This window comes from Sus scrofa, chromosome 11 (assembly GCF_000003025.6).
Source record: "Sus scrofa isolate TJ Tabasco breed Duroc chromosome 11, Sscrofa11.1, whole genome shotgun sequence".
NCBI classification, from domain to species: domain Eukaryota; kingdom Metazoa; phylum Chordata; class Mammalia; order Artiodactyla; family Suidae; genus Sus; species Sus scrofa.
In genome coordinates this window covers 57,573,926-57,598,430 of record NC_010453.5, presented here as the reverse complement: position 1 = coordinate 57,598,430, position 24,505 = coordinate 57,573,926, and the positions used below count along the sequence as shown (strand labels likewise).

At 35.7% G+C, this 24,505-nt stretch overlaps 1 long non-coding RNA gene across 1 annotated transcript in view; it reads right to left on the bottom strand.

Annotated features, from left to right (window-relative positions):
* The window catches only part of LOC110255770, a 76,932-nt gene continuing 53,178 nt past the window's right edge, over nucleotides 752–24,505 (bottom strand). The window contains exon 4 of the long non-coding RNA XR_002336580.1: nucleotides 752–871. This is a non-coding gene — a long non-coding RNA (uncharacterized LOC110255770). The remainder of the gene's footprint in view (nucleotides 872–24,505) is intronic.

Below are 24,505 nucleotides of genomic sequence, written 5' to 3'. Positions count from 1 at the left end.
TTAAAACTTACGAAGAATTAAGTATATATTTCATTATTGTGATGATAAACATCTATGACTGATCCTAGTAAAGAGGAACTAGACCACTTCCTCAACCTAATATGTAATTAATTAAAAAATAAGAAAAGAAAATAGACCCCTAATATCACCTACATTTCTGATAAAGCTGAAGTTCAATACTACCTTTTGTGAGAAATAAAAATAATAGGATCACTAGACTCCTAGCCTAGTCTTCGGAACATTCTAAGGAAAATACTGAATTTGTAGACCAGACTTATTTATGAACAATATTCCTTCTCACATGTATCTACTTAAAACAAAAACAAAAAAGATAAAAAGACATATTCTCCCTATATAAAGACCTTGTAATAAACTAGTTCTAACCAATCAAAAAATTTAAACATTGCCACCCAATTACCAGAGAATTAAGATCATCTTCATCCACAGAAGTAAATGCCGGAACTCAAGCTTATGGGTGTTTAAAGAAAACCTTTTTTTTTCATGAAAATCACAAGTAGAACAGAGACATTTCCCCTAATACTTATGCTCACTACTTTACGTGTACTCATGTATCTTTCCAGGGTATAAAGTGTTATGGACTATTATTATTACTTTATTTTGGTAAGAACTTGAGTAATTGTTATAAATAAGACAATGAACAAAGAACAAACATTTGGTAAAAAGAACGTAATTCATTTTAGCTTGGATTCTATTAACTGAAACTTTTCTTGCTTTTTCCTCCCTAGTGAACATAGTTCAGATCATTTGTTACCTTAAAGTGGAAGGCTCCAGAGACAGCTTCTTATGAATACTTCTTGAAAGATCTTCGAGGTCAAAAAAGTGATTTAACCTCAGAGATCAGCCTCAAATTCTGTAGAGTGCAGAAAAAGAAAAATATAATTTAATTTCTAGGACATTCAGCAGCTAGGGATTTCAACAGCTATACGCCAACACATGATTTGTGTTGTAATAACCAGTCATGACAGCCAAATATTTTTTGGACTATGTTTAAAAGTGCTTCATACAAAATCTTTTAAATATGCTTGGTAGCTTCTTTTGTAGCAATTATGTCACACACTTACACACACAAACACTCATAAATGTACTTACATGTATAATGAGTCAAAATTCTAAGAAAAAATGATGTATGGATATATGGATTTTCACAGTCAGCATTATGTGACTGGCAAAATTTAGAAAAGTAGATAGTAAGAAATCAGTTTCATTTACAATATTCTTACTAATTCCTACTATTGATTCAGGTCATGGTATTATTCTTAATTTACAGGATAGACACTGTTTTATTGCAAAGGGCGATTTTACATTTTACATATATTAAAGGACCATTTCTTAATTTCTACTGGGTGATCCCTAAATATCGCTTTGCATAAAATGCACACTTGAAAACTGCACCAAGAGATTTTCAATTTGATTCCAAATAGTAAAGGCGAAAAATGTGTTTGCGACAATGGATAAATATTTTGGCTTTTAGAAACAACCGTATACATAAAAATGAAGTTGAAACAAAATTGCCAGTTTTTCAAAAAAAAATTAAACACATCTGCTTGCTGAGAGTTAGACATGTCAATATTCATTTAGCTCTACATGAGAATAACAATTGTTCTTTTATTATTTTTGTGACCCAAACTTGCGGCAAAATTTCAAGTACTAAGTGGTTATCATGAGACAATGGCCAATGATTTATGAAGCTCTGGAGTCTTAGGATACCTCAACAGTAAAATAACAGCAAAAGATATCAAAAGGTTTACTTCCTAGTGTTAAGTTATAGAAATACAAAAAGCCTTTCCTCAATGACTACCTCAATTAGAACACTAAAATCTAAAAATAACCTAGCTTTATGGCACCATGGAATAGAATTTGTAAAACAGTATATTACACGGTTTTAAAAATTCTTTCATCTCATATTCTAACTGTTGTTTAAGAAGCAGATATATATATGTGTGTGTGTGTGTGTGTGTGTGTGTGTATATATATAATAGATTAATGTTGATAATAATCAAAAGTGTTTTAGCTAATATTCATATGTAAACAAGAACAAATATTAAAAAGGCTACTGCATTATTGCTGATCACTGAACAATTTAGGAGTTGGGGTAACCAACCTCTGTGCAGCTGAAAATCCTTTGTCTCTTCAAAACTTTGCTGCTAATGGCCAACTGTTGACCAAAAGCCTTGCTGGTGACATAAACATTTGATTAAGACAATTTTGTTCGATGTTGAACTCCTGGGGTTCTGGATGGCCAGGGGCATTGTCCAATATCCAGAGAACTTTAAAAGGCAGTCCCTTTAGGTTGCTTCCATTTCTTGGCTATTGTAAATAGTGCTGCAATGAACACTAGGGTGCATATATCTTTTCAAATTATGGTTTTCTCCAGATATATGCCCAGGATTGGGATTGCTGGATCATATGGTATTACTCAGCCATAAAAAATAATGAAATAATGCTATTTGCAGCAACATGCATAGACCTAGAAATTATCAGACTAAGTAAAGTCAGACAAAGAAAGACAAATATCATACTGAATCTAATAAAATATGCTATAAAAGAACTTATAAAACAGAAACCCCTTAAAGATTTCAAAATCAAACTTAACAGGTACCAAAGGGGAAACATCAGGGGAATAAATTAGGAGGCTGATGCTGGAATATACACACTACTATACACAAAATTGATCAGTAACAAGGACCTACTATATAGCACAAGGAAATCTACTCAACACGGTGTAATAGCCTATATGGGAAAAGAATCTCAAAAGGAACCAATATATGCTATATGCACAATTTAAATTGATTCACTTTGCTGTATACCTGAAAATAACACAACTTTGTAAGTCAACTGATCTCTATTTTTTTTTTTTTAAGGGCAGTCTGGTAGGTATTTCTTGACTTCAAGGACACAGCATCCATGGAATCAGTCCAGAAAAAAAGGGTTCTCCTTGTCCAGGTCTTCTTCTTGTACAATCAAAAGACTGTGGGGTTAGTGGCTTTATAGGTAAGAGCAGTCCTGGTTATAAATTCCCACTGCATTTGCACAGAACAGGGAGTTAGCCTACCCCTTCCTGCCCTGAATCCTGATGCTTGCTTTTCTTACTAATGAATATTCTTTGTGGCTTTCTCCTCCCCCAGATAGAGCACTTTCACCTGCATTCAAAATCTGTTCAGGTAGATATCTTTTTTCCTTAATGGTTTTATTAATGGCATCTGGAAATTTGTCTGCTTTCTCTTGGTTGGTAGAAGGGGCTTCTCCTGTTATCTTTATTTTTTTTTAGGCCAAAAATCTTTCTAAAATTATTAAAATATACTTTATTGTTTTAACAATAAAGGGGAAGGCATGGAATGGCCTGGGAGTTTGGGGTGAGTAGATGCAAACTACTGCATTTGGAGTGGATAAGCAATGAGATCCTGCTGTATGGCACAGGGAACTATTATCTGGTCGCTTGTGATGGAACATGATGGAGGATAATGTGAGATGACTGGGTCACTCTGCCATACAGCAGAAATAGATGGAACATTGTAAATCAACTATAATAGAAAAAATAAAAATCTTATAAAAAAAATCCTTTCCTGACATTAAATTGTCCAGTTTTAGATCTTTTACATTCCTTTTGCTGTAAGTTGTCATACAATGGCTTCACTTCTTCTAGAATGACATTATAGTCTAAAGGTATACCATTTTTTCCCTTCGCATTTTATTGAGATATAATTGGCATACAGCACTGGAGGAGTGTAAGGTGTGCATAGGTACACCTTTCTTGTAGTAATCCTGCACCCACATAAAAGCTGCATTTTCAATGCAAGAGTAAAAGTGCAAGTTTTTCACACCTGCTGGCATAGCTGCAGCAGAGGCTTTACAAATTTCCTTTTCTTTTTGTACAGTGGTCCTTATGCTAGATTCATTTTTCCTGAAATGGTGGGGAACTGCAGCTGTAGACCTTAATCTAAAGTCCATACCAAGAAATTCAAACTTTTTCTTGCAAAGTCAAGACTTTTCTCTGCTTCTTGGGAGCACTTCCAGCAATACTACTGGCACAGTGTATAGGTCCCATGGTGTTGTTCAAGGTTTACTGTATTGCATTAAACACAATGAAAAATACACAAGGACCACGAGAGATCACTTTTTTACTGCCATACACCATTTCCTGGAGAAACAAACTGCTCACATTGATATGATTAGTGTCAGACAGCATTTTAAGTGGGTACTTACAACACTTAAGCTCACCAAAATAGCAACAGGAGGTGGCTGGAAAATCATGACAGGCATGCAATATAGGCTATAGTTAATTTTATGCACTTGTGATTTAACACCTATTCACATTTGTATGTGCAATTTTTACCAAGTTTTAACTTTATATATTTGTATATATTTTATGGTAGTAAATGATAAAATGGACTAGTAGCTACTTATATAATTTGCATTCATGACATGGCTAACTTTTTCTTTTTTCAGTATTTCTAGGCTATGTGGTTTGCTGTAAGCTTTTTTATATTTTTAAATTTTTTTCTTAATTTTTTATTATTTCCCCAATACAATTTTTTTCTACAGTACAGCATGCTGTAAGCCTTTATAAATTGTCATAAACATCAATAAAAAAATAACAAAGTCAAACAAAACAAAAAACTGGGAATGCCAGAGAAGATAGGAAAAAGGAAAGGTTGAACAAACCAGGTTCCAAACTATGTTACCATGCATGTGTTTTAACATCCCCTTCAAATATCCGCCAATAAAAATACTTTTGGTTTACTTGTCTGTAACTCTCAACTTAGACAACAAATGAGCAAGAAATGAAGTTAAACAAAAGATCTTTGAGATAAAATATTACAGGCATTAGATTAGAGAAAAGGATAGAACATTTATCTTGCAATTCAAGGGCATCGAATTTATTACATGGTTACTAGTACTAAACAAGACTCCGGGTACCTCTAAGGCAAGATTTGTATAATTTGTACAATTCATTTATGTGCCTTATTATTACTCACTATGATATCCACACGAAGTAACCAAAATACTATGTTCACAGGCGATTTCCAATAACAGCTGGGGATTTGCTGGTTTCTTTTACTCTTAATTTTTCTTTTAGCATCAATAAAATCTTTGTATAAGGTATTTTGCTGCCCCATCAAACTCTTGCCTAAGGTGTTTGAAAGCATGCAGCAGTATCACACAATCTTAGTACAAAAAAGTGATTCCTCAGCTCTCCATTTACTGTATCTTGTCAGTAAGAAAATGTTGAAACTTTTGAGAGTGATGACTTAAAGACAATCTGAAGCTGAAGCAAAAGGCCCTTATAGTAAAGATATGTTTTCTATTGCACACACCAAAGTCATATTAGGCTATATTTAGGAGAGCTTCTTGTCCCAATACACCTCAATCTGGAGGCTCTTCAGCAATGATCCCATTATGACACTCTCTAAGACATTCAAGATAAAATGTTTTAAGATGCTTTATCCAAAATTTTTAAATAGGAGTTCCTGTTGTGGCTCAGCAGTAACGACTCTGACGAGAATCCATGAGAATGTGGGTTCGATCACTGGCCTCACTCGGTGAGTTAAGGATCCAGCGTTTCCATGAGCTGTGGTATAGATCGAGGATGCGGCTTGGATCCTCCTTTGCTGTGGGTGTGGTGTAGGCTGGCACCTGCAGCTCCAATTCGACCCCTAGCCTGGGAACTTCCATATGCCATGCCTGTGGCTCTAAAAAGCAAAAACAAAGATAGAAACCCCAAAAACTTTAAACTTGCACCATAGTTTATTTTTTAGCCATTATGGCTATGCATATGTATCCACATGCATGAGGCATGCACACACACATACATATATGCACATGTCTGTATTGAGTGGCAATTTAAAAGTCTGAAGGGAAAAATGATATATATGAAGATCCACAACCAGGAGGCAAGTTAATTTGTGAGAGAAATTTATACAGAGTTCACATTCATTTCATCTCCAAATATCTCCTAGAAGTACTTTTATTAGCTCATTACATAATATCATCGTTTGAAATATTCCATTCTTGAGAATTTATACTGTAAATTCCCCAAACATTTGAAAAAATTGAAGAAAAATTCTGATGGACACAAATGACTTAAAATTTTGTGGAAATAAAAATACTGAAAGGCAATTTAAAAGTTTTAAAATATTGTAAATAGATTGATGTTCCCCAACATACATTATATAACTACCCTAAAGGTTTTACAAAAGAAAAGGAGAATCTGCACCAAAAAAATAAATAAATAAAAAAAAATAAAGGAAACACAAAATCATGAAAATCATTGATATTTTCTTTCAATAGATATACAGAGATGGATAGTTACAGATATTAATACAGATATAGGCATATTTTCTCTAGAATCCAGAGTTCAATGGGACTGTGTTGGGTGAAATAAAATAGGTTCCTACACAGCAGAAACTTTCAAAAGAATTTCCATTTAAAACTCTTTAACATTCTGGAGTTCCTGTCCTGGCTCAGTGGTTAACGAACCCTGGCCTCGCTCAGTGGGTTAAGGATCTGGCATTGCTGTGAGCTTTGGTGTAGGTCATAGAAATGGCCTGGATCCCACGTTGCTGTGGCATAGGCTGGCAGCTACAGATCCAACTTGACCCCCAGCCTGGGAACTTCCATATGCCTTGGGTGCAGCCCTAAAAAGACAAAAAACAAACAACAACAAAAAAACTCTTTAACATTCTGTTTCACTCCACCTTTCTCCCTTCTAATCATCTTCATCCCTTTTTTGGTAACTGAAAGTACATTTTATTTCCCTTAATCTAGGTAACAGTTGGCTTTTTAAAATATTTTAGGAATAATAAAAAGTAATGAGGAGTAACATGATTTTCAATCTCTATCATGTGAAAGAAAACCTTGAATTATAACTATATTCTTTACCTCAGAATACGGAAATACAGATGAAAGAATTTTGTCTCTGATCCCTTGCAAATATATCAGCCCTGTCTTTTCATATCATCTTAACATGAAAAGTTTCTTTTCCTGTGAAAAGGATAACAAAATCCTTACAGAAATAATGTATTTTCACCTAAAATTCAGAAGCTACACAATTTTCTCTCTGTGGGTGAAAATGCTTCATTTTTTTAAAAACTAAAAAATTTCATAGGGCTTAGAGAAATGACAATTTGATTCAGGATTAATCTGTGAGTTCTTAGAGAAATTTTTTTTTTCTTTCTAAATACTTATGGGATAGAAATTGATAGCTACAGATTGATCTCTTTGCTTTACTGTTAAAAAGTGTGTGACACGTCTTGACAGGCAAGAGAGAGTTAAGATGATAGGTAATACCTGGTTCTGGGAAATGAATGTCATTTAAAACTATGTGTGCTCTCCTCCTGACTTGAAAAGACTCAAAAAGTATTAGTGAGATTTTAAAAGTATTTTGACCACCTCCCAAAAGTTATTTTTATTATTAGCTTTTTGAAATGTCTTTTAAAATACAGTTTTTATAAATTATATGACATTCTCTTAATATTTCTTTAACGTCTTCAGTTGTTCAAGAGATTCTATTTAGAAGTGTCATTTTGAGAAAAGAATATCCATGCTGATACAACAGTACGAACAATATGCAAATAGTAGTCTTGTCTTTATAATCTAATATCATGTTGCCTATTTAATCAATGCTTTATATCAATGCCTTGATAAATCCTACTTGCATTTAAATTTTATTTTACAGTTTTAAAATGACTTTTCTTTTTAATTTCATCCTTGTTATATATAATGATCTTTAAGAACTGATAAAGAAGGCATTAGCATTCTGATTTTAAAGATGGAAGTGGTTATCTACTAGTCTGTACAAAGCATTGTAGTATGGGAGTTAAAAGCACAATTCAGCTAATTAATAATCATGCAACCTTAAGGAAGAGACAGAAACTAAATTCAGTTACTCAAAATGTGACATAGAAGTGGGGAGAAATATTAGGAAGGTAGAGCAGGCAGGGGTGCAGCTGTGCTGAGAATGGGACCAGAGGTTCTTGGGCATGGTGACTAAAGGGTAAACAAGTCCTTTCATCATACTGATGAGAAAACCAACAGAGGTTTCTCAAAAGCTTTGAGTACGTTTATATAAATTAGGCTAAGCATGAACACACACACACACACACAAACACATATCATTTCATATAACTAGCTCTGTGTTGCCTGCTAAAGAACTTGCACATGTTGATATTCTGAATATCAAAGGCCAGTACAAACAGCTGAATATTTATTTCATTGCTGTTGAGCAGCACTTCTTTTTTTTTCAGATTTTTTTTCTTTAAAGTACAGTTGATTTACAACATTGTACAGCATAGTGACCTAGTCATACATATATATACATTCTTTTTCTCCTATTATCTTCCATCATGTTCTATCCTAAGAGGCTGGGTATAGTTCCCTGTGCTGTACAGTAGAACCTCATTGCTTATCCATTCTAAACTTAATTGTTTGCATCAGCCAACTATGAGCCGTCTATGAGTCTGTTTCTGTTTTTTAGATAGGTTTATTTCTGCCATAATTTAGATTCCATATGTAAGTGTTACATATGGTGTTTGTCTTTCTCTTTCTGACTTACTTCACTTAGTATGAGAATCTCTAGATGTATCCACATATCGAAACCATAGCTTATCATGGCCAAGACAGATCCACCAACATTTACTGTTACTTAAAATATGTTCTAACTATATTTTTCAAAATATATGTATATATTTCTTTATGTATAATACAAAAAATGACATATACCTAAAGGTAAAATTTGATGTTTTACATATGTATATGCTCATGAAATCATTACAATTAAGATAATGAAAACCTCTACTACTCCCAGAAGTAAATTTGTGCATGAAGAAACTGCTCCAAGCTTCTGTGAAGTAAGCACACAGTCAGACCCCACTCATCTTGATAGGCAGACCTGGAAGGGCTAAGGAACTCCTTTCACTGCATGAAAATAACTTTCATAACATAATGTTGTTTAGCAATAAGAGAATGGAAAAACAAGAAGAATTCAGGAAAAAGTTGGTTTCCAAAGAGAACATATGTAAGACACTGATGAATTTTGAGCATTAAAAAAAATCATGGCAAATAATAATGATAATAAAATATATAAGAAGATCCAACTGAATCACAAATATTTCCTAGAAATAGTAAATTAAAAAATAATCATTGTTCTAATGATCGACTATCTTCCATCATGTTCTATCCTAAGAGGTTGGATATAGTTCCCTGTGTTGCACAGTAGAACCTCATTGCTTATCCACTCTAAATATAATAGTTTGCACCTGCCAACCCTAAACTCCCAGTACATCCCAATCCCTCCCCTCCCCCTTGAAAACCACAAGTCTGTTCTCTATGTCTGTTAGTCCATTTCTGTTTATTTGTGCCTAACTGAAGACAAATATGGTAATTTTGAGGCTTACTGATGACTGTGAAAATCAAATAGAAAAAGTATCTTGAAGTAGGGTTAAATTGTTGAGTTGCAGAGGATGAAAAGAGAACTAGGGGATAGACAATATAGACCTATACTGTGAATGATGGTTATTCCTAAAGGGAACAAGAACAATGAAGAAGAGGTAATGATGTCAAAAGTAAGAGAAAATAATTTCCCATGACAAAAACTTAATTTGTATAGAAAGAATTGATCTAGTTTCATGCAGGATTGATTAGAAAAGACATACACTGATAAAGACCTTGAATTACAAGGTTGAAGAGAAAATCTTATAAACTACCATAAGCTAAGAAGTTACCTGAAAAGGAAAACAAACAAACAAACAAACAAAAAACCAGACTGGCAATGGACATGTCAATGGCATGACATTGAAAAAAAAATAGGTATTTTCGTAGTCTAAAAATGCAATAAAATTTTACACCCAGTTCTGCTGACAAGAGGTGCAGAGAGCAGATTAGGGTCACAAACCTGGGGTTGGTGAGGGGCAGTCCAAGAAGCAGGGTGGCACTAAGTCATGTAATTACTTTAGGGACATGGTGAGGACTTCCAGTTCTACTTTAAAAGAGAGTAGTAGGCACTGTATGGTTTTAGTGGATAAATGCTACTATGTGATGTTTTAACAATTGCTGTGGATGCTTTGTAGAAAACTGATGGTAGGGAGAAGTGTAAAAGGAGGAAACCCAGTGAGAAGGCTTTTTTCAGTAGTGTAGATAAGTGGGGTTGATGGCTTGAACCATAGTACTAGTACTGAAAGTGATGAGAATTGGTAGTATTGGGGTATCTTTCAAGGTATAGCCAACTATCATTGGCAGATGTTGGGGTAAGAGAAAGAGTGATATCAAAGATGCTAGTCAGGTGAAATTACCAGTAACAGATCGAGAGCAGAAGAATAAAACATTACAGGTATTTTTCTAATCTTTATGTTAGGATTGTTAGACATATTAAAGCAAAGGGAGAAATAATGAAGGAAAATAATAAACCAAAGAATGTGTTTACTAGCATCTCTTAAAAATACAATTAAGGCTTTAAAAAACAGGTGATCTATCATATCTGTTATACATCATCTCTAATTGGATTTAGTGCTAATTAAAATCTGTCATCTAGTCTTTAACTCTGTTTTATTGATTTGCAGCTCAATAAAAATGAGTTTGCTTCCTAGACAGTATTCACAAATTAAAAAAATCTTGATCTTGTAACTTCAATCTTTGGATTTATAGGAGAGATCATGGAAATAAATGTTTCTTCAAGTGACTTCTATATTGGGAATGATAATGTAATGGTAGATTTATTTGAGGATTTTATATGTAAATTTTCAAAATGCCTTCTCAAATGTGGATTTGAATCCCAACACCTAAGCAGATTACATTCTCACATCTTTCCAAGAGAGCATTTAGATTCAATTCAGAAATCTGTTTTGGCTGGAGCTATGGGCCCAAATCAAAAATCCCCAGCTTAAACTACTATCCCCCAAACAGCACAGACTCTGATTTTCTTAAGCAGAATAACTGTAGAAGGCTTGCATTCATTTTCTTAACCATGTATAAACATTTCTGAGTCAACCATTGTATTTGCTTATTGGACATAAAAGTTTTAAAGCAAAACTCTGGCTCTTGGAAAGATCAGGGTCTACCTGTCAGAGAGACATAAACCATTTCAGTGAGAAAATGGTCACTATACTTTTATACTTGTTTTTTGAGTTTGTTTAAAAATCCAGCCTAGTATGTAATAGCTAAATATATTTTCAAGGATAAAGCTTTAGCTTGACGGAAACTTCTACTGTTACAGTTTTTAAATTATGATTTAAAAAATATATACTCAACCTTGATTATATTTTTACACAAGGTACGCAAATTTGGAGAAAATAATTGATACAGACTGGACATTGGAAGGGGCCCAATAATAACATCTAGGGGGCCCAATAATAACATCTATTTTCTCTCTGTGTTAGATTGTTCAAAGTATATACTTCTTTCATGTAAACTACTTGTACTCTGTTTAGACTAAGAAATTGTTTGATATAAAGTTGAGCAAAGTCCACATGTGCATAGTTTAGAGCTGCCACAAAATCGCTGAGAAAAAGAATATGCATTATATTCTAGACCGAAGACATTTTTAGCATCTGATTCTGCACTGTAATGTGAGCCGAAACTGATGACCATTAGATTCAAAATATAGCATTACAGTACATATTTCCGCACTGAAACAACCTTTTTCAATTTCTTGATAAGATCAATAACTTCATGTCTTATTTAATATATGTCATAGGGATATGGAGAAACTACCATTCAATTCACTTATTAATAAAATAATTTCAGGGTTGGAATATAATGACACATGAGAGTGAAGTGACAAGAGCTCCTCAGAAATATCTCGAATAAGGGCTGTGGTGGAAAGCACAGGATTTTGAATGAAGATTACATTCTGTGTTAGAAACCATGGCAAACAAAGTTGCTCAAATATATAGCCACTGGAGAAGAAACCTGTAGCTGATATTTTTTGGAAGATGCATTAATATGCACTGAAAATCAAATGTTTGGGAGTGATATTATTTAATTTTATGTTATTTTTATGAAATTAAATTGACCAAATATACTGATTTGCACTTTTTGGCATAATTTTAATAATTTTCACTTTGATTTTTAAGCATGTCCCAGATGAAGGATAACACATACGGTTACCTATCTGTAAAGTATTATTTAGCACAAAATTAAGAGAAAACAAGAGAAACATTACTTTTGCCTTTGTTCATTTTCTAAAGAATCTTGTAAAGATTCTTTACAAGATTCTTTAGAGTGTCAATGCCAAATGTTTCATTTAATATATCAACTCCAAATAATAAGTAGTGATTCCCTAGGAAAAGATGTTGAAAGGATCCTTTTTCCTGTTAAACACACCCATGTAGGTGGTATGGACTAAGCATTTTTTTTTTTAATTTGAATGTTCTTGAAGTTTGCTGGTGGCCTACTGGTTAAGGATTTGGCATTGTCACTGTTGTGGCTTGGGTTCAATTCCTGGTCAGGGAATTTCAACACGCCATGGGCACAGCCATAAGAAAAGTAATAATAAAAAAGAGATAAAAATTATTTAAAAAAATTAAAAGTTCTTAAACCTAGGCTATTATAATAGGAATTATAGGAATTCTTAAGCTCCTTGTTAATCACAACACTTCACTCTTAAGTCAGTTATTATATACTAAACTATATTATGTTTTGAAGCTATTTTAATAAATTCTATAAATGATAACATGAGGGAGATTAAGGCTCAATTAGCTTAAGTGTAACATAAAATAAGGCAGTTATTAAATGGCAACAGTAGGATTCAAAACCAAGAATCTGATTCTAGAGACTGTTATCAATTACTACGACATTAAATGCCAACTATCTTTCCAATTGTTCTTGTTTAGACCATGGCAGAGAGAATAATGGCCTCCTAAATATGTCCACAGAATAATCCTCAGAATCTGTGAATATCTTATCTTGCATGGTCAAAGGGATGTTGTAGATGTGACTGTAAGTTAAGGTTGGGAAATGGGCAGATTATTCAGAATAATATGGGAGGTCTAATGCGATCATAAGCGTCCTTATAAAAAGGAAGAAGGAAAGTCAGAGATAGAGATTGAAGCATATGACAGAAGTTGATAGGGAAGGAAGAGAGAGAGAGAGAGAGAGAGACAGAGAGAAAAAGAGTCTGAAATTCAAGTCACCAACTGTGTTAATTTCATAGTGATAGTATTTTCACTTTACTACTTTTGGGGGTATATTTTGATAATTCATAAGTTCTCTGTCGTGAGCATTATTTTTCAAATAAAATAAACCATTTCTTAAAATGGAGAGATACTTCTATTTGCTTTTCTACTCAGAGGATGTGATCATTAGAACTATGTATAATTACCATCGAAAAGTGTGATGAGGAGTTCCCATCGTGGTGCAGTGGTTAACGAATCTGACTAGGAACCATGAGGTTGCGGGTTCGATCCCTGCCCTTGCTCAGTGGGTTAACGATCCGGCGTTGCCGTGAGCTGTGGTGTAGGTTGCAGATGCGGCTCGGATCCAGCGTTGCTGTGGCTCTGGCGTAGGCCGGTGGCTACAGCTCCGATTCTACCCTAGCGGGAACCTCCATATGCCGCGGAGCGGCCCAAGAAATAAGCAACAATAACAACAACAACAATAACAAAAAAGACAAAAGACAAAAAAAAAAAAAAAAGAAAAGTGTGATGAGACAGTATTTAACCACATTAAAAGCTTCAACATTCTGTGGTCATAACATTGTAGTCCCTTTTTAGAAATATTTGCACTGTCCCTTTTATAGGTCTCGCAGTTAATAAACAAACTAAAACTATCTGTTCTTTCCATATATCCTAAGTTGAGATCATAAAAAAGATTTCAGAAATTTATTTATGGCTTCTAAATGTTCATACTCCACTGCCCTCAAAATTGCATTTTTATAAAATAGTTACAGATAGGCACAAGGATTCAGCTGATATGTAAACAATTTATCTCAGAGCATATTGCTAAAGAATGTTGTCAAAAAAGAGGTTAGATTTAAAAAATATATATATTTAATATGCCAATTGTAAATAAATATGTGCATATTATGTGGTTATGTGCAGGGTTATTAAAACATATCTGTGATATCAATAAGTACATATATATGTATGCATATATATGTGTAACTATATAATATGTGCATATGCATGTACATGTACCTATATAAGTATATATCATTGTTTATGAATATGCACCAAAATATTAAGTGATTATGTCATGTTCATATTATATCTCTCTGTTATCTAAGTACTTTTAAAAATGAGATATTTAGAATTAAAAACAATTTTTTCTATTTTAAAACTATCAAATTGGGTAGGATATGGATTTAGGATTTCTAGTAAAGAGGTGATATAGATATTGAAGATGTTCCTAGTAATGTTTGGATTGTAGATTGTTCTTAAGGTACATTTCTGAAGTCATCCTCAGAATGACCTTTGTGGGAGGCCTTATTAATAGCGTGGAGGAATCCGTTGTTTGTCTTCAGGTCTGACACTCTCTGTAGAGCAGCGCACTCTCTAATCCTCCACCTCTGGTCCTGCACATCTGGTGCCACATTCTTCAAGGTTTCTGTAAATCACACTTCAGAAAGAAATGTGAACTTCATTTAGAAATTGAGAAAATAGAAAGATAATGGTGTTTCTCAACGTAATAAGAATGTTTGGCACCAAGAATGCCTCTAAAATCACTAACTTAGAATGATGATAGTGTGCACAGCCAAAAAGCACATAAAGAGCAGACCTTAAAACTGAATCAAAAAAGGAATTAAACATCCTTCCCTCCACATAAAGGTGGTAACAGACAGATGTAGATTCTGGACTTTGTCGTATATTTTGAAGAACAAAAGTGGACTAACAAGACACAATTCCTACCGCCAATAAATTACTAAGGGGAGCAGTAATTTGTCTGGAATTTACAAAGGGGCTAATAACCTGAAGACTTGGAAAGGAAATAAAATTTGTGGCTCAAAGATTAGTTAGATCCAGATTACTAAGGACGGTTTTTCACGGTGACATTGGTCAAGAGCACAGAAGGTGCTAATCAATCATAATCTATTAAAGATGAGTCTGAAAGTAGTTATGGCAGAGATGTGTAGGTGTGGTAGGGAGAATGGTCCCCCAAAGATGTCCACACTCTAACTGCTGGAACCTGAAAATGGGTTACTTTACATGGCAAAGGGGCTTTGTAGAGATATTTAAGGTTACAGATCTATAAATAGAGAGAACATTCTGGGCTATCTAGATGGATTCAACTGAATCACAAGTGTAGAGAAGTTTCTCCAGTTACGAGCAGAAGAGATACAGCCAAAGAGGAAGTCAGACAGATTCCAAGGATAAAGGGCCCCATGAAAGGACCTGAAAGAGGCATCCAGAAGCCTACAAGCTAACAGCCAGCAAGATAATGAGAACCTTAGTAATACTCCCTCAAGGACTGGATTTTATCAACAATCTGACTGAATTTGTAATCAGACTATTTCCAGAACCTAATAAGAGCCTAGTTATTCAACACTGACACTTTCAGTTTTCATCCTTATAAAACTTGGAGCAGAAAAACCAGCAGAGCTAATGGGCCAACCAGGATTTTTGGGTTATACAACTGTGAGCTGACTTAAAACAGCTGTGGTTTTAAGCTTCTAAGAGTGTGTTAATTTTTAACAGCAGTAAAAAAAAAATCTATACAGTATAATTTTATAGAAAGTAATAAGGTCCTTATCACAAAGGAACAGCATGTTAAAACTGAGAAAGGTGGTGTGGGTGGGTGGGCAAAAATGTTTGTGTGTCCTCACATGTGCATGTACCAATAGGATGCAAATAGTGGTCACTACGGAGGAGTTTAATCAGAATATGACAAAAGGATGATAGGGAAGTAAAATTACTGATGTCCAAAAGTTTAGGTAATGACAATATCATGGAGATTATTAAACTGAACTTTCATGAGTATTGGTCCTGAAAGATAGGATGCAGTGTTAATTAATGAGCATCAGTAAAAACAGAAGTCTTCAACAAAGGTCTCCCATAACTTTATTTATTTATTTATTCATTATTTAATTATTTATTTAGTCTTTTTAGGGAAGGACCTGCAGCATATGGAGGTTGTCAGGCTAGGGGTCGAATCAGAGCTGTAGCCTCTGCCCTATGCCACAAGCCACAGCAAGGTAGGATCCCAGCCATGTCTGCAACCTAAACTACAGCTCATGGCAACGCTGGATCCTTGACCCACTGAGCTAGGCCAGAGGTTGAATCTGTGTCCTCAGAGATGCTAGTCAGATTTGTTTCCGCTGAGCCATGATGGAAACTCCAATGGTCTCCCATAACTTAAAAAAAAAAAAAAAAAGAAAGAAAAAAACTCAGGTACTGAAAGACCATGGTAGGTTATATGAGTAAATCAGAATTGCTATTCTTTAGATAGAAATGACAAGTTTGTGCTTGCAGCATGCCAAATGTGAAAATGACATCCTGAAGGGGGTAAATTTTTTTAAAAAATAAGTATCTTTGTATTTATTTTTTTACTCATTTTCAGAAAACACTAATTCTCTGAAATCTATACTATTTTTTGCCTTTTAACTACATTTATTAATTTAAAATTTTTTTAAGTCTTGGATTGTCTTTTTTAATTTTCATTTTTCCCATTATAGCTGGTTTACAGTGTTGTCAATTTTCTACTACTGTACAGCAAGGTGACCCAGTCACACATACATGTATACATTTTTTTCACACATTATCATGTTCCATCATCAGTGAATAGATATAGTTCCCAGTGCTATAGAGCAGGATCTTATTGCTTATCCATTCTAAAGGCAAGTTTGCATCTATCAACCCCAAATTTTCAGTCCATCCCACTCCCTCCTCCTCCCCCTTGGCAACCACAAGTCTGTTCTCCACGTCCATTATTTTCTTTTCTGTGAAAAGGTTCATTTGTGCTGTATATTAGATTCCAGATATAAGGGATATCATATGGTATTTGTCTTTCTCTTTCGACTTACTTCACTCTGGATGAGTCTCTAGTTCCATTGGTGTTGCTGCAAATGGCATGATTTTGCTCTTTTTTATAGCTGAGTAACATTCCGTTATGTATATACACCACATTGTCTTAATCTAATCATCTGTTGATGGACATTTATGTTGTTTCCATGTCTTGGCTATTGGGAATAGTGCTGCAATGAACATGTGGGGTGCATGTGTCTTTTTCAAGGAAAGTTTTTAGATATTGCTGGGTCATAGGTAGTTCTATGTATAGTTTTCTAAGGTACCTCCATACTGTTCTCCATAGTGGTTGTACCAGCTTACATTCCCACCAACAGTGCAGGAGGGTTCCTTTTCTCCACACCCCCTCCAGCATTTCTTATTTGTGGACTTATTAAGGATGGCCATTCTGACTGGTGTGAGGTGGTATCTCGTGGTAGTGTTGATTTGCATTTCTCTAATAATCAGGGATGTTGAGCATTTTTTCATGTGTTTTTTGGCCATCTTCATATCTTTGGAGAAATGTCTATTCAGGTCTATTGCCCATTTTTCCATTGGGTTGTTGGCTTTTTTGCTGTTGAGTTGTATAAGTTGTTTATATATTTTAGAGATAAAGCCCTTGTCAGTTGCATCGTTTGAAACTATTTTCTCCCATTCTGTAAGTTGTCTTTTTGGTTTCCTTTGCTGTGCAAAACTTGCCAGTTTGATTAGGTCCCATTGGTTTATCTTTGCTTTTATTTCTGTTGCTTTGGGAGACTGACCTGAGAAAACATTTGTAAGGTTGATATCAGAGAATGTTTTGCCTATTTTCTCTTCTAGGTTTGATGGTGTTTTCTCTTATATTTAAGTCTTTCAGCCATTTTGAGTTTATTTTGGTGCATGGTGTGAGGGTATGTTCTAGTTTCATTGATTTACACCCTTTTAACTACATTTAGAAGTCAATGTCTTTGCATTCAATATACATCAGTTTTATTTTTAGCTATAATTATAGATGGCCTGCATTATTCAACTAAATTGCTTAATTTTGCATTATTTCATAAATTCTGTTGATTTTAAAGTGATTCCTCCAACACCCTCTCTTTCCACTCTTTTCTCCTCTATTGGTGTTACACTCCTTGCCTCAAATTCCACAGTAATGACTTAGTCAAACTGTATTGCCAATAAACAGAACCTCTAAAAATACCAATCTCAATTATTTCCTTTTTAGTCACTATGTTCTTGTTCTTTTTGGATCATTCTTTCTACTATATTTCTTGCTACATCTTACTCTATTCACTTGAATTTGCTCACCACCCTCATGCCTTCACCACCATTCTTAACTAGTTTATGGGAGTAACTAATAGTTGCCTGCCCTAAACATTACAGACACCCAAACAGAGTTTCTTATCTTCCTCTCAAATCTGAACTTCTAGTTCATCTGGCCAGATATTGAGGACACATCCTTAACTCTTTATTTTTCACACATCACATCTCATTTATCATTATTTCTTGCTGGCTTTGATTGCAAAATATACACAGATAATGACCAGCTCTCCCTACCTCTACTGATCCCACCCCATGAAGCCACAGTCACTTTTCATCTGGATTTCTAAAATTACTTACCACCTACTCTCTCTGCTTCTATCTTTGTCTTTATGTAGTCCATTCTTATACAGGAGACACTGGCCCCTTGCCAGTGTGTAAGTCATATCAGGATATCACTCCTCTCCGGTAAGCCTAACCAGGATTCCATTATTCCTCTTGTGCCTCAGTAGAAAAGCCATTGTAACAAAATAGTTTATAAATCCATCTGTGCTGTGCATTTTTTTTTAAACTTTTTTTTTTTTTTTTTTTGTCTTTTGTCTTTTTTGTTGTTGTTGTTGTTATTGTTGCTATTTCTTGGGCCGCTCCCGTGGCATATGGAGATTCCCAGGCTAGGGGTTGAATCGGAGCTGTAGCCACGGGCCTACGCCAGAGCCACAGCAATGCGGGATCCGAGCTGCATCTGCAACCTACACCACAGCTCAAGGCAACGCCGGATCCTTAACCCACTGAGCAAGGGCAGGGACCGAACCCGCAACCTCATGGTTCCTAGTTGGATTCGTTAACCACTGCACCACGACGGGAACTCCTGTGCTGTGCATTCTTAGACAGACCTCCTAGAATCCTCCCCTTCTTCCCTGTGCCCTGGTCATTCTCCCATCCTGGCTGCAGCATGAACATCTGCAGTTCTTCCACCTTTTTTCCCCACTTTGGAGACACGGGCCTGGGATAGTTGCACAGTTTACTGCCTCATGCCTCTTGGATCTCTGCCAAATGTCATATTCTCAGTGAGATTCTTTAGTTCTCCAGTAGCACCTAGCACATCCACATTCATCTTTGTCTCTGAACATTCCTCTTACCTTACCATAAAATATACTATACATTTATTAAATAGCTGTCTCTCCTAATTAGACTGCTAGCTCCATGATGGTGGGAACTGATTTAATTCACTTCTGTACACACACATAAACACACAAAAAATAAAATAAATATGTAGCTGGTAAAAGTAAAATGAAGAAATTCTAAACTCTCTATGTACTTATGGAATGAAAAAGAAAATATCAGTAGTATGCGGGAAAATGCAGGAAAATATGCCTATATGCTACTATTAAGGTAAAAATAATATTTATGGTTAAAATTAGTTTATTCTGGAATATATCTGTATGCAAACAGAAAGACTGATAATAGGGAAGGATAGAGGGATTCCTAATGAGTGGCATGAAAGAAGTTATTTTATTGTACTTTCAAACTATATTCTCTTTGTTTGTATCAGGTACATATATTACATATCACCAAAATAAATACAGTACTCATAATAATAAAACTAGAAAAATTATTCTATTAATATATTGAATATGAGAATTCCCTGGTAGTCTAGAAGTTAAGGATCTGGTGTTGTTACTTCTGTGGCTTGGGTGGATGCCTGGCCCGGTAACTTCATGTGATGTGGGCATGGCCAAAAATATTAAGATGAATATATATATATATATATATATATATATTATGTATGTATGTATGTGTGTGTATACACACACTGAAAATGGCTCACAATAGAAGTAAATCTGTGAACCTGTCAACCAACATGCATTTATCATCAACTATATTTAAAAGTTGAGTTAGTCAATTCAAGGAAATCATAGAGAAGTGAATTATGTCTCTGTTTTGATAGTACATACAGTCGAGCAAGAGAGATGACATAATTTTCTGAAAATTTAAATATGCGGTTCATATAAATGTTTTGAAAAAGTGTTGACATATTGATGACAACAGAGAAGCAGAGGTAACGCAGAGCACACACGATCCTTTGAGGTGCAGTTAGTTACTCTGTTGAGAGCTGCGCTTGGGCCAGCTGACTTGTCCAGAGGAGATTTCTAGCACCAGACATGCTGCCCTGGCATAGCTTCTTATGTGTGTAGACTATCTCAAAACAGAGTTAGGGAACCTTTCAGCTTCTTTATTATGAGGGATGTGACAAGAGAACACATGCCAAGAAAACAAATCCACAGCTCAGCTAGAGAGATTCCCTATCAATCCTGTCAATATCAACAAGAAATCTGGCTGCTACTCTAAAAACCAGTTCAGCCCAGGTGAACAGCTTTGTCCCAGGTCTCATGGAGGAGAAAGGGGGACGGGCAGAGCCATGTATCCCAAGGGGTTTCTCTTCTAACTTCACTCTTGGCCAGCTCTAAAATTCTTATTAAATATAAGCTGAGTACAAACTGAGTATTAAATATGAGTACATATGTGGATTCAGTCCAGGCACTTTCCTTTAAATGAGGACCAACTTTAAACCACAGATGCTTGGACTTATGGGAAGGCAGAGGACGACCTGTCTCTTACAGAAGAAAACAAATCCTGGAGGCACAGAGCATCAACCACAGTTTGACTCAAGATGACATCTGCATCTAGCCAGTGTTGATACTTCCTTTGGTGGCCACAAGATTTTGTGCCGCGGGAAAGTATCGTTGACTACAAATGCATCAGGTAGTTCTCCGATGGAGAGGAATGCCACCAGGACGTGTGGGAGAAACATTGATTCTGCTGTGAGCTTTTATAAAGTTAGGCATGAAACTGCTCATGAAAAAGGGAAAAAAGGAAAATGCCTTTTATTTTTGAAAAGTCTTCTAAATCCATACCCCTGATACCTGGGTACTTAGCCTATGTAGAGTGGGAATAATTGTGTTTAACTTACACATGGCTAAAAACAGATCCTGTAGAGATTCTCTTAATAGACTCTGGCAGAGGTGACAAACAGGATGTATCTTATAGCTTTCTGTGATAATCTCATTACTGTACTGGTTTTGAACATAAATACACAAATCTGTGGTAGAAATAAAATAACGATTACATACACTGATTCACTTCACTTTTCTTTAAATGAGGTTGACTTCTGTGTGAGAGTACAGGTGAGACAGAGATAGAAAGATAGACAAGGAGTTATATATATACATCATATTGCTATATATTTGGTCATCACAGTCCTGGTGTCCCAATGGCCTCATCACAGAGCTAAACCCATTTATATTGATGGTCCATGAGTCTATGTGAAGATGTATTTCACTCGGTCTCAAGATGGCATGTTTTATAGTCAAGCTGTGGCATTCCACTTGACAGCCCACATTGGGAGAGGGTTTTATCAGTGAATCATACTATCTTGTGGGTAGCAAGGTCCTTTTGTATAAGGACCTGAGGTAATACAGTGGGTGGAACTGGTTCTGCTCATAAGTGTGCCGCTGCCTCTTCTAGAAATTGGCCAAGGCCTTAGTAACCTGAACTTGCCCCTTATAGAATGTGTCATTTCCACAACATTGTGAAGGACACTGGGGCATCAGGGCCTAAATTTGCTCCTCCTTTAAGGCCTAACCATCTTTAATCACAGGAGTGTGAGAAATTTCCTCAGTGGAAATTACCCTCAGAAAGTCTTCGACACATAGGAACATTTCAACACCTACCAATAGCTCATATTGTGTTAAACGATATGAACTATTGTAGACTAATGCAAATAGCTGTGTGAAAGGAGGGCACAGATATATTTCAGGCCTTGCCACGTGGAAGCCCGTTGATCCTGATCTCTTTTGGGAAGAACACAAACAAGAAAGTGTTGGCAATGCCCAAGGCTTCATACCAGGCACCATAATGGCAGCAGTCTCCTCAGTCACAGTTAGGATGTTAGCCCTTGTCTGTGCAGTAGTAGCTATTTTCTTGTTTCAACTTTGGTAATTCCACAGAAGGGTCCAAGCATCCGTGATGTCCACTGTTAATGGAATAGTTCTGCACAGGACCCATGCCTATGTTAAATCTTTTGTGAGAAGACCAAGTACTCTTTTTTTTCTCTTATTTCCACTTTATAATTTTGACAAACTTTATAAGTATAGCGGGTACCTGACAATACACTACAAATATAGTTACGGAACTTGCCAGCAGGAGTTCACAGAGTGTCCAACAAGCAGTTCTGCATGCTTGCACTAGGCTTACATACCAAAAAATGTGCAAATCAAATGATATTGATCAAATGACCATCAATCCCAATCCAACCAAAGAATCCAGGACCCCCAAAATAACTGTAACTGCTGTTTCTAGGTCAAAATAAACATCGTTTTATAATGCTGAAAGGGGAATTTGTTTATCAAAGCGCTATTTTAGCTGTGGGAATAATAGGAATACCAGCTATTTGAGCTTCATTCCAAGCAAGCTCAGAATTTGCCTGGCAAAACCGCAACCTCTGTGTCTTTGTTTTCATTTTTGTTTCTGTTTTTGTTTCGCTGGTGTATATAAATTGGAGAATACAATCGGCATTCTGGGATTCAGGATAACAGGGAAATAGGCTTTATCTCTAGTATTCATTTTACTAGAATAAACTCACTGCTGAGTATGAGAATAATTTATATGCAGAACAGAGGGTGAGTGGCACATGTGAGGCCTTTCCTTCTGAAGGCACATCACGGGTTGCAATTTGATGGTGCACACATAGCTACAGATACAGAAGAGGTTTATTTTTCTTTCTTTCTTTCTTTCTTTTTTTTTTTTTTTTTTTTTAGAATTTAGAACTTTTCCAAAGTGATTTGAAGCCAGGAAGTGAAGAGTTAAACAAAAATACCCCATGGTGGTCCTCTGTGTTAGGTTTCTATTGCTGCCCTAACAAATCACAATCAACTCAGTGACTTAAAACAGCATTCCTTCATCATCTCAGTTTTGTGAATCAGAAATCTGGGACACAGATTAGTTCACTGATCTGTTCTGCTCCAGGTTTTACAAGACTGAAATTAAAGTGTCAAGAGGGCCGCAGCTTCCTTCTTGTGGGGTCTAGGGATAAATCCACTTCCAAGCTCAGTCGGCTTATTGGATGGATTTAGCCCCTGATTTTTGCTGGTGGTCAGCCTGTGTCTGACTTTGGCTCCTAGCAGCGCTAACTCTCTGTCACAGTGATTCATTCCCTCACTGCTTTAGGACTGCCTTGATTGGCACATAGCCTCTTGTTCATCCAGGTCTGGGTATCTATTTTTTTTAATTTATTTTTAAAATTAGAGTATAGTTGATTTACAATGTTGTGTCAATTTCTACTGTACAGCATAGTGACCCGGTCATGTACATATAATACATTCTTTTTCTCGTATTATCTTCCTTCATGGTCTATCCTAAGAGACTGGATATAGTTCCTTATGCTATACGGTAGGACCTCATTGCTTATCCATTCTCAATGTAATAGTCTGCATCTACCAACCTGAAACTCCTCATCCACCCCACTTTCTCCCCTTTCCCCCTTGGCAATGACAAGTCTATTCTCTATGTCTGTGAGTCTGTTTCTGTTTTGTAGATAGGTTAATTTGTGCCATATGATCCAGCAATCTGAATCCTGGGCATATACCCAGACAAAACTACAATTTAAAAAGACACATGTACCCCAATGTTTTTGCAGTACTATTCACAATAGCCAAAACATGGAAACAACCTAAATGTCAATTAACAGACGAATGGATTAAGAAGATGTAAATACATACAATGGAATACTACCCAGTCATATAAAGAACAAAATAATGCCATTTGCAGCAACATGGATGCAACTAGAGATTCTTACACTAAGTGAAGTAAATCAGAAAGAGAAAGACAAGTACCACATGATATCACTTCTATGTGGAATCTAAAACAGGGGTGTCCAATTTAACCCAAAGCCCTGCCATTGCCCGATAACAGTGAGTAGTACTAGAGAAACCTGATTTAAAATCTATTCCATTTGAAAAAAACTATAACTCTGAGACTGTAGCATTTAACTCCCTTGAATGATTGATTCTTAGGCAAGGTACATGTGCAGGCAATTAAGCTATATCTTTTTTCCTTCAAATCTACCCTTTTAAATACTCCTTTGGATGCTGGGTTGGGAGCCTGTAGACTGATGTCTCTTTCATCAAGTAGCTGTCTGTCAGGGGCTGAAGTATGGGCAATAGCTAATGGCTGGAAAGAGAGGAGGAGGGGACAAGGAAGGCGACCGCCCTTTGGACTGACCTCTCTGTTGGTGTTGCCATAGCAATAAACTTTCA